At 44.3% G+C, this 12,032-nt stretch overlaps 1 non-coding gene across 1 annotated transcript; it reads right to left on the reverse strand.

Moving 5' to 3' along the window:
• Positions 1-2,258: 2,258 nt before the first annotated feature.
• On the reverse strand, positions 2,259-2,381 carry LOC128057107 (U6atac minor spliceosomal RNA). The gene has a single exon (XR_008200288.1). It is a non-coding gene; the product is annotated as a U6atac minor spliceosomal RNA (small nuclear RNA).
• Positions 2,382-12,032: the final 9,651 nt, after the last annotated feature.

The following is a 12,032-nucleotide window of genomic DNA, read 5'->3' on the forward strand; positions in this document are numbered from 1 at the left end:
CAGAGACGAGGCTTGATCGCTCAAAGCTTTTGTGTAATAAAGTTTTATTAAAGTATAAAGGAGATAGAGAAAGCTTCTGACATAGGCATCAGAAGGGGGCAGAAAGAGTACCTGGGTTTAACAGTTTTAATATCAGTAATTTTAAAGTAGAATTGTTTAAAATGAAATGAAATATTTATGGAAACTCCTACTGTTGAGCTAATCCCCCCTCTGTAAGTTGCCGTTAAATCAATGCACTGTGTTTGTGCCTGGATACTCTGTAAGTGTCTGGCCGTTCCAGTTTCTCAACCTTGGCAAGCAGGAAGGTACCTTTGGGTATTGCTCTTTTCTATCTTTCCCCCGAATTGTCACAGGACATTTAACCCCAGGTTTTGCAGTGTAAGTGAAGTCTCTGTCTTATTTTATCCAGTAAAACAACAGTGCATTGTTCCCAGGCTCACCTCTGGGATGGGATATGGATGAGAATCATCTCGACTGCCTCCCCACTTCTGGCATCACTCTGAGAAGTGCCAAGAATGTGTAATCAAAACCCCAGAGGGGAGAGATGAGCTAAGCAGTTCAAAATAGTTAGACCATAGAATTGAGCTAGTTTTTCAAGATGGATAATGGGCTTGAGTTTTTAATCTCTTTTTGTTTACTCATCTCAATCACCAGGTGTGTTGAAAGCTCATTGGAGGAGAATTTGGACCAGCAGTCAGGAGGCTGGGGTCTAGCCTACCCCAGGGATCTCTCCCTACTTTTTTCTAGCACTAACATTCTTGATAGTAACTAAGTGTTTGAGGCCATGGGGCAGGTGCTGCATCTAAAACGGCCCTTGGCAAAATGGACAGGTTCAACGTTCCTTCCCTGGCCCAGTGGCCTGGTAGTGTCTCCTTTCCAAGACTATTTTGCATTCATGAGACTCACTCATTTCACCCGTAGGTACTAATAGATAAGTTCTACTAATAGATCAGTTCTCTGGTGTTACCTTCTTTTCCATCTTTCTCTCTAGCAAAACTAGTTCTCTAGAGAGTACCAAGCACATGTCATTTACAACTTAGTGCAAGTTTAATAGGTTACATTCAAAATCACATTCCTTAACTTAGCTGTAGGACTGTCTCCTTTGAGCAGTTTCAGTCATCTGGGAGGGTGGAGAGCCATCTTTGAGGGTCAGAAGCGTCTTATGAATCTGTCAGGTAGGTAATCCCCTTCTTTGCTGGGGAGAGAAGGCCAGGTGTGAATAAAAGAACCATGTTAAATGACTGCTGTGAGTTTGTAATGAACAGGAAACGTCTGTGACCAGGGTTAAAAGCCCAGGTCTGGTTGACCTCTTCCGTTTTCATCCTCTTGCTGCTGCTAAGTCACTTCAGTTGTATCCGACGCTGTGTGATCCCACAGATGGCAGCCCACCAGGCTCCCCCATCCCTGTGATTCTCCAGGCAAGAACACTGGAGTGGGTTGCCATTTCCTTCTGCAATGCATGAAAGTGAAAAGTGAAAGTGAAGTCGCTCAGTCGTGTCCGACCCTCAGCGACCCCATGGACTGCAGCCTTCCAGGCTCCTCTCTCCTCTGGGATTTTCCCAGGCAAGAGTACTGGAGTAGGGTGCCATTGCCTTCTCTGCTTCATCCTCTTAGGTGGATGCATATGTATTTTCTTACTTTGGGCAACGTAGTGCCACACACCAGTTATCCCAACCATGAAGCAGCCCAAGTCCAATGAGCAGCAGGACAGGACAGGACTTGACCAGCTTCCTGATGATTCCTGCTTTCTTGCCTCTGTCTGATGCAATCTGGGCAACAGAGCATGGCACACCACATGAGATCAGTAAGATATTTTTTCGGATGACTGACTGAATGAATGAATGGCTGTGTCTTATGAGCTCTTGGGGAGACCCCACTGTGGGTCTCTCAGTGTATTTTCCTGCTGCCTGCTGTAGTTAGGTGTGCTTCTATGCTGCATACCACACCTGTGACACTATGTAGCATGTTGTACTATGTAGTCACTGCTACATATACACATATAGCAAGCACGTACTACATACGCTATGTCCATAAGACACGTGAAACGGAAAATGAAAGTCACTCAGTCGTGTCCGACTCTTTGTGACCCCATGGACTGTAGCCCACCAGGCTTCTCTGTCCATGGGATTTTCCAGGCAAGAATACTGGAGTGGGTTGCCATTCCCTTCTCCAGGGGATCTTCCTGACCCAGGAAACAAACTGGGGTCTCCAGCATTGCAGGCAGATTCTTTATCATCTGAGCCACCAGGGATGCCTCCAAACAGGAGTTAGATGCCATGAAGTAGGTGGCAATGCCTTAACCAAAGGCATGTTGTCAGGCCATAGAGCTTCTTCCATCCTAGTCAAGGGGAATGCTAATCTTTTCTCCTTTCATACAACACATAGAAGACATACACCCTAAATTAAAACTTTAAAAGGTTGAGAAAAAACCTAAGTACAAGCAGAAGTTGTTCGAGTATTTCTTTCTAGACCCCAGTGGGTGTAAATGCACACTTTGTGGTGGGAGGGGCTGAGCCCCACTTCAGGATCTCTTGCTTAGTGCAATATTTTTATGTCTGACATTGACCGGAATCTATATTCCATCCACTGGATGAAGGAAAGCCAGAATTCAATTAGATGAATGTTCACTGAAGGCCTGTCTTGTCCTGGATAGTCTGCTAAATGCTAAGGGGTTAGTGACTCTGTGCCTGGGATTATTCTAAGCAGACCTGATTTAAAATACTCATTTTCATTTTCCCATAAGTATACTCACCCTGGCTGGTTGCATGCCCAGAGTTTTAGTATAGAAAGTATTGTGACAATTGCTACAGAATAGCCAAAGGATGGAGAAGACTGCTCCTGTTCCTCAGGTCTTATTTTGGGTTATGTTGTATTAGCAGTGGCCACAGTAAAAAAACAAAACAAAAACAAACAAACAAAAACAACAACAGGGCCACCAAGGAGGAGCATATGGGAGCTCTAGATATCTTGGTGATGTGGTGATGTCTGTTTCTGAACCCAAAAGGAGGGTGCACAGATTTCCCTTGATTATTCTTATTTAATCCATAAAACAGTAGTCATGTATGGATGTGACAGTTGGACTGTAAAGAAAGCTGAGCACTGAAGAATTGATGCTTTTGAACTGTGGTGTTGGAAAAGACTCTTAAGAGTCCCTTGGACTGCAAGGAAATCCAACCAGTCCATCCTAAAGGAGATCAGTCCTGGGTGTTCACTGGAAGGACTGATGTTGAAGCTGAAACCCCAATACTTTGGCCACGTCATGTGAAGAGCTGACTCATTTGAAAAGACCCTGATGCTGGGCAAGATTGAGGGTGGGAGAAGAAGGGGATGACAGAGGATGAGATGGTTGGATAGCATCACCAACTCAATAGAGATGAGTTTGAGTAAACTCAGGGAGGTCTGGTGTGCTGCAGTCCATGGGGTCACAAAGAGTTGGACATGACTGAGTGACTACACAGAACTGAACTGAACAGGTACAGGGACACTTCTGAAAGATGAGCAATTTTATTAAAAGCACAAGAAAATAAAAGAGGGCATTAAAGTTACACAGCCCTCTGGGATTGAGCACAAATAGAATGAAGCCAGCTGTATGTTACTCAGACTGATGGGGCTGAAACAGTCAGGGGAAGCTTTGCCAATGTGTATGGATGTGAGACTTGGACCATAAAGAAGGTTGAACACGAGAATTGATGCTTTTGAACTTTGGTGCTGGAGAAGATTCTTTAGAGTCCCTTAGACAGCAAGGAGTTCAAATCAGTCAATCCTAAAAGAAATCAACCCTGAATATTCATTGGAAGGACTGATGCTGAAGTTGAAGCTCCAATACTTTGGCCACCTGATGCAAAGAGCTGGCTCATTGGAAAAGACCCTGATGCTGGGAAAGATTGAGGGCAGGAAGAGAAGGGTATGAAAGAGGATAAGAAGGTTGGATGGCATTACTGACTCAATAAGACTTCCCTGGTGTCTCAGATGGTAATGCATCTACCTACAGTGTGGGAGACCCAGGTTTGATCCCTGGGTGGGGAAGATCCTTTGGAGAAGGAAATGGCAACCCACTCCAGTACTCTTGCTTGGAAAATCCCATGGACGGAGGAGCCTGGTAGGCTACAGTCCATGGGGTCACAAAGAGTCGGACATGACTGAGCGACTTCACTTCACTTCACTACCTCAATGGACATGAGTGTGAGCAGACTCTGAAAGATGGTGAGGGACAGGGAACCTTGGAGCGCTGTAGTCCACGGGGCTGCAAAGACCTGGACATGACTTAAGAGACCGAACAGCAGCAACTGCGGGGCCTGGAAGCACAGTGACATGTGCTTCCCGGTAGAGAGGAGCCTCTGGGACTCTGCAGGGGAGGTGAACAGTGAGAGCTAAGAATGTCAGTGAGGCTGAGCTGGAAGGTCTGAACATCAGCCCGGCAGGTCATGCGAGGGCAGCAGATGGGTGTTCATTCTGAGTCATGGGGTAACTAGTGGAGATATGGGTGAAAGTAGTTGTGGCAGGTTTTGAAGGCCAGACAGAAGAGTTTCAAAATCAGTTTGAGGGCACTGGAGAGCCATTGACCAAAGTGAATTTGGAGAAGGTTAATTTGAAGCTGTGGAGAAATGCTATCTGTTGATGTTATCTTCTGACAGCTCCTGATTCATTCTATCTCTGTTTGTGATGCAGAAACAACCTCATTATTGGCTCCCTCCCTCTCATCTTAACTGTTGCTAGTCCACTTCCTGTACTTTTGGGTAAGAGATCTTCTAAAAATGCCACTGACCGCAGCTCTTCCCAGCTCAAACATGTTTAAATGGTCCCCACCATCTTTTCCATAAAGACCAGATGCCCCTATGCCTTTTCCGTTGTCTTGCTCTCCAGGTTTTTCTTCCACTTCCCACAAGCAAAACTGAAGGCCTTGTACTTCCCTGAGCCCTCCACCCCCCCGATGTTTATCTGAGCCATGAGATCAGCCCCCAGCCCATCCCCAACTTCCTCTTACCCTGGCTGACTTTGGCTCATGCTTCAGACTTGGCTCAGCCTTCAGAGTTCTCTCGAACGTCACGGCTCAGAGTGTGGTCTGTGCACCAGTGTCATTCTCAGTATCTCCTGGATCTTGTTAGGGATGTAGAGTCTCAGGCCCCACCTCAGACCCACTGAGTCAGACCTGCATTTAACAAGGACTCTAGGAAGATTGTGTGCATAGTGACGTTCAGAAGCACAGCTCTGGGCATTCTGGTCCACTCCCTTCACCACCCCCAACTGTAGGAGAATCAGGCTCCCATGCACTCCTGGAAGCCTTCCTAAGGGGACATTGATGTCTTTTTATTTTCTTGTGTTTCCTTCCTTGATTTTGACCTCTCTGAGGACCAGGATGACACCTTATTCATTTTTGGTGGCTGATTCAGGGACTAGTCTAGTGCCAGCACACAATAGGTGTTCAATAAATGCTTGTTCCATGAGTGAACCATCAGCAGCAGCCTCATATCACGAACGATGATCCACTGTTACTCTCACACCACTGGTGACCAGCATAAGGGAGACCCCATACAGGATGCTTTGTTGAGACCTGTTGACACCTTAGTTTCAAGCATCTATTTACCCTAAATGAGCTGTGAGGCCAGCCAGGCCCCTGGTACCTGCTAGAGCCCAGAGCCCAGTGCTCGTGATGCTGACATGTAAATTCAAGAGACTCTCCTATTAGCAGGACTGCTTTTAAACAGCTGCCCCTTGGGGAAGAACGAGCTGTTCATGAAAAACAGACTTGTCAATTAAACAACATTCTCCTTCTGATCAAAGATCCACCTTGAAGACTTTTAATTTGGCCTTAAAGTGAGGATTGAGGGACTAAGCGACATGGGGCACCACTTTTGACCGCTTACCCTTAGTGGGGAGCCCTCATCAGGACTCTTGGCTCTGTGCACAGAATGGGGAGGTCACCCTAGCTCTAGAACTGGCTTTTCTCTCTATCTTGGAGACGGACATGGGTGACCCTCATGCCAGAGCTTCAACAGTGAGAGAGCCTCCAATTGACGCTGAAGTCCAAAGGACACAGTTAGACCTGCCTCAGTATTTCAAGGCCCAGTTATAAAGTCTGGAGCACTGTCCAAGGGGACAGGGGGACATGACGGTCAAGGCTTGGCCTTGGAAGTCCATGAACAGATTTTTGATGCTTCTCCCTTCTACCCTGAATTTTCTGCAGCCCAGCTGAACTTAAAAAACATGTCCTCTATTCGTGATGAAAGGAATAGCTTGCGTTTGCCAAGTCCTTAACTCGTCAATGCACTTTCCAATCTTGGGTGTCATTTGGTCCTCATGGGAGACAGCAGAACTGTGTCACAGACTTTATTTTAGACCTGTGGGACTAAGGTGCAGAGAGAGGAAGAGACCAATCTCGTGCCGTGTGACTAGTGGGGTTGAGCTGAGGTTGGGACCCAGGGCTTGTGACTCAGTGCAGAGCTCTTTGCAGCCTGCTTCTTGAATTTACAAGATGGATTCCTGCATGTGGATACCACATGCCAGGGTGGAAACACACCTTGTCTGTTAATTCTCACTCCTCTGAGAGATAGGAACTCTATCTTCCTCATTTGCCAGACTGGGAAGTCATGGTGGACATCCCGTCTTGGCCAGACAAATGTCTCCTGCAGGACCCAGCTTCAGTGTGATTCCTTGGGCTCTTTCCTGGTTTCCCAGCAGCCATGGGTACTCCTCCTTACTCTGCTCTTGAATCTGTTGGTCTCTCCTCTATAGCATCCATCATCCTATGGGATGGTAATCATTGGCCTTTGAGTGGTTTGAGGGTATCCTTTTTTTTTTTTTTTTGACATGATTCAACCCTGGGTAATGATATTCTTTCTCTTTTCTTTGCAATTTTGCCTGAACTTTTGTTTCTTTGGGGTCCTCTGGAGTAAAAGAAAGCATATTATACATCAGGGCACATTTGACAGATACAAGTGATTATACTAATAGTGGGATTATTTCCCCACATGTCCAATGTATTCAGGCTTCTTTCAAATGAAATGAGTTTAAAACTCATCCCTAAAAACAAAATGAAGTCTTTAAGTTTAATTCTACCTACCTCCTTCTTTTATCTGGATTTCAAAACCTTTTTGTTTTTAATGAGAGTGATATTGTGCTGCCCATAATTTACTTTAAAATACTTTGATACAAAATATACTCACACACATGGACTTCAATTATCTTTGTAACCACAACTAGAGGTTTTACTTTTTGTAGGTGAAAAAATAGTGTTCAAGATCTGTGGATTGGTTAGAAATATTGCAGTGACCCTTCCCCTTTGCATAACAGTATGTGAGAACATAGTCCAGTGGTCCATACCTTTCCAAATGACGCCAGATGTTTCCTTTGGAAATGATCCTGTACCAGCCACTGATTAGAGAATTCTGGTCCCACAAATCTAATTATAAAATCAGCTGAAACCTGCTGCTAGTCTATTGTCACATCTTCCTTTGGCGGACCTAAAACTTTCTACAGGGATGGAGAGCTGGAATGTCATGCTTACAGACTTGGTTGTATGAGCATTTTGGAGCCTGCTTGCTAAGTGAATGAATATACATGTGGTGGAATTTTGTATGGGACTTAATTTTATTGTAAGCAAATGGTGGGGTTTCCCAGCTGGCTCAGTGGTAAAGAATCCACCTGTCAATGCAGGAGACACAGGAGACATCAGTTCAATCACTGGGTCCAGAAGATCCCCTGAAGAGAGTAATGGCAACCCACTCCAATATTTTGTCTGGGAAATCCCATGGACTGAGGAGCCTAGAGAGCTACAGTCCATGGGGTCACAAAAGGGCTGGACATGACTTAGTGACTAAACAACAGCAACAGTCAAATGGCAAGGGGAGAGGTCTATAGACCCCACCCACCTCTAGCTATTGGATGCTGCCCATGTTTGCTAGAAAGAACCTAATAATTGCGAACAACCAAGTTGGCTTAGGTGAGATCACAACAGAAGATAATGGAAACACTGAGTTCATCTCTTAGAGTAGTCTTTGGCTCATCAGATTACTTTATTGCCATTCTTAGGATATTCCATCATCAACCTTCTCAGTTTTGCAAAGGAGGCTAATAAAGTGTCCTCTAAGCAAACAACAAGAACACAATGCTGCTAATGATATCTTAGCTTCGTCTTATCATGGCTCCGAAATTTAGTTTTCAAAATACACTGGGGGCCAAGGATGACATGGGTGCCTGCGTGATGAGTGTCATCCTGTCCAGAGAGAGAGGATTGCTTGACAGTGTACACAAGGGCAGTAATGATGGCAGCACTGCTATCAATCCAGGGTCACTGGGGAAAGACTCCAGTTTCTTTAGCACCTTTTACCACATGGGGCCTATTAGGATTGAGGGGAGAAGTTTGCTGCAGATTTTGTGGGAATCCATGGCAGCTCAGCATGCTTTAGATGGTGGGGTAAATGCTGTGTTGTCCCTCATTTCTAGGGTTGGAAGTTATAGAGGGATTTTTTTTTTATACACATACAATAATAACTTGGCAAAAAGAGTCTGTATGTAGAAGAGAATCCTGGAATGAGATACATCAGCTGTTAATTATGGTTGTCTTTGGATGGTGTAGATAAGGACAGTACTCTTCTTTCGACTTTGGTTTTTCACAAAACATTTTAGTGCCTGCTGATACGATTTTGAGGCACTTGGTATAGGGTCTTTCAGCCTTGAGTGAGTTGGGGGTACAATGTCCAAGCTCTGACTTGGCCGCAGGGTGACAGCAACCCAGACTGACCCCTTGGGCATTGCCAGACTTATTATAGGAGGAAAGAGCCCAGAGAGGGAAGAGAGTTTCTTAATAGAGAAATGGAGGCTTGGATCATCTTAATTTCAATATTAGAAGAACAGTGACCTTTTTTGATATTCCAAGTTTCTACAACAGGTCACAATGCATCAGAAGCATTTCCCCATGCTACTAGATACTTTAACGAGATATATCCAATATAAATATATATATTGGAGTCCCACTATCCAAACACACTCACTACATTAAGGATTGAATGTTATGTCATTGAATGGTTGGCTTATTATTCAATGAATGATAACTCTACAGTTGGAAATTTAGATCTTTTCATTTTTCATCACATATTACAATGAATATAATTGTGCATAAAGCTTTCTTTGGTTTGTTTCTGATAACAGTAATATTAGTTAGTGTTTATGCAAGCTGCGCACCCTTCTAGAACTTCAAATTTTGTTGGCAAGGGACTTCCCTGGTGGTCCACTGGTTAAGAATCTGCCTGCCAATGCAGGGGACATGGGTTCGATCCCTGATCTGGAAAGATAACACATGTTTCAGAGCAACTAAGCCTGCAAGCCACAACTGCTGAAGCCTGTGTGCCTAGAGCTCATGCTCTGCAACAAGAGAAGTCACTGTAATGAGAAGCCCCTGCACTGCAACGAAGAGTAGCCCCCCACTCACCTTAGCTGCAGAAAGCGGGCATGCAGCAACAAAGATCTGATGCAGCCAAATAAACTAATTAATTAAAAAAGAAACAAAAAAATCCAAACTTTGTTGGCAAGTAGGGTCAGGGACACAAATAAAATAATAGAATGACACAGGACGAGATCCTATAGTAATCAGCGACACATAATTTGTACAGCTAGTGCATAAATTAAGGTGAAGTAGGAATTGAAATATTACTTATACAAGTTTACTAAACTCACCTGATCTTTGGTTTCAGATAAAGCTGAGTTCAAATACAGATACTGACATTTATTAGCTATGTGATTTTTGGATAAGTTACTTAATGCTTGACCCTCTTTTCTGAAAGATATTTTTTTTTGGGGAAAGAAATGCCTCATCTTGGATTTAAATCCAATAAGTGCATGCCAAAATATGAGCTGCTTTTACGTAGCTGTGAATTTTAAGGAAAGATAATATTTTATTGGGCCATTCTGGAGTCCTTAAGTCACACCAAGTGTAAGTTTACATCCTCCCCTGAATTCCGTACAAGTTTAGAATGTGGTACGGAGTGTCCTAGTTAATTCACATCACTCATTCATGTAACTAATATTCACTGGCACTTAACATGTGTCAGACACTAGTGGCTATGGGGACTTTTTATATCCTTTTCAAGGTGTATCAGTCTTATAAAAAATGGCCCCCAAACCAGAGTAAAACAATTTTTTCTCCGAGCAATTGAGGGCCTGTATACTAAACAATTTTTGAAAAAAAGATTAAGTGGTATATACAGTCTGGTTGCTAATAAGCTCCCAATGGAAATGCCAGTGAACAGCAAAGTGGCACCTATAAGAAGCCCCTGCCTGGCTCAGCTTTTAGGGGAATCACGCTTGGGGATGACTCCTGTGACCTTATGAGCTGTTCATAAAGTCTGCCCTTGAGGTCAGTGCTGCCAGCCCAGTGAGCGCTAGTGATAAGTACTCCAGAGGCTGATGACTAAACTCAGGTACCTCACTTTAACCCCACTTTTTAGGCAAGCCAACTCAGCCTGGAGAACTGGGTCCAGTAACACTGTGACCCCAGGGTTGCAGCCAGCAACACACTTCCACTTCTCTGCTGCTGATGAGTCACTTCAGTCATGTCCGACTCTTCGCGACCCCATGGACTGCAGCCTACCAGGCTCCCCCATCCCTGGGATTCTCCAGGCAAGAACACTGGAGTGGGTTGCCATTGCCTTCTCCAATGCATGAACGTGAAAAGTGAAAGTGAATTCGCTCAGTCATGTCCGACTCTTAGCAACCCCATGGACTGCAGCCCCCCAGGCTCCTCCGTCCATGGGATTTTCCAGGCAAGAGTACTGGAGTGGGGTGCCATTGTCTTCTCTGAAGTGATTTTGGAGCCCCCCAAAATAAAGTCTGACACTGTTTCCACTGTTTCCCCATCTATTTGCTATAAAGTGATGGGACTGGATGCCATGATCTTAGTTTTCTGAATGTTGAGCTTTAAGTCAACTTTTTCACTCTCCTCTTTCACTTTCATTACGAGGCTGTTTAGTTCTTCTTCACTTTCTGCCATAAGGGTGGTGTCATCTGCATATCTGTTATTGATATTTCTCCTGGCAATCTTGATTCCAGCTTGTGCTTCTTCCAGCCCAGCGTTTCTCATGAGGTACTCTGCATATAAGTTAAATAAGCAGGGTGACAAAATACAGCCTCGATGTACTCCTTTTCCTATTTGTAACCAGTCTGTTGTTCCATGTTCAGTTACAATAAGAATTTTAAAAATTGTTTGCCAGTATGATATGTGGAAAATATGAGATTTCATGATTTAATTTGCATTTCCTTGATCATTGGGGAAAGTAGCTCATTTTTCACATGTATCTGTCATTTATACTTCCTTTTTGTGCATCGCTTGTTCACTGTTTTTGCTATTGGTGTGCTCATCTTTTTCATATTGATTCAGAAGAGCTTTTTCATATGAAGGACGCACATTTAATTTTAAGTGTTAAGATTCTAGTTAAAAGGGAAAGTGATCACTATGCAAAGAAAACATGAGCACATTTTATTAGCTAGTTCCCAGTCTTGTTCTTCTCTAATCACTGCGTCTGTGGAGACTAGAGTGAGGACTCTAAAATGCAAGTCTGATCCTGTCGTTCTCGCTCTCTTTTTTTTAAAAACATTAGTTTATTTTTGGCTGTGCTGGGGCACGGGGTCTTCTTTGCTGCCTGTGGGCTTTCTCTAGTTGTGGCGAGTGCAGGCCATTCTTTAGTTGCCGTGCACAGGCTCCTCATTGCTCTGGCTTTTCTTGTTGCAGAACATGAGCACCCGGGCTTCAGTGGTTGTGGCACACAGGTTTAGCTGCTCCACAGCATGTGGGATCTTCCCAGAGCAGGGATCAAACCTATGTGCCCTGCATTGGCAGGAGGATTCTAATCCCCTGGACTACCAGGAAAATCCTCTGACTCCTTTTAATAGTTCCTGGTTGTACTATGGTACAGTCCATCTCCCACATGTAGAGTGGCAGGCCTTTTATTACAATCCTGCTTGCCCCTCTTGCCTCCTAACCCTCTATATCTAGTTCTAAGAGCTATTCATATTGCATCATCTTCAGCTCCCAGGAACTG

Source organism: Budorcas taxicolor, chromosome 11 (genome assembly GCF_023091745.1).
Source record: "Budorcas taxicolor isolate Tak-1 chromosome 11, Takin1.1, whole genome shotgun sequence".
Taxonomy (NCBI): Eukaryota; Metazoa; Chordata; class Mammalia; order Artiodactyla; family Bovidae; genus Budorcas; species Budorcas taxicolor.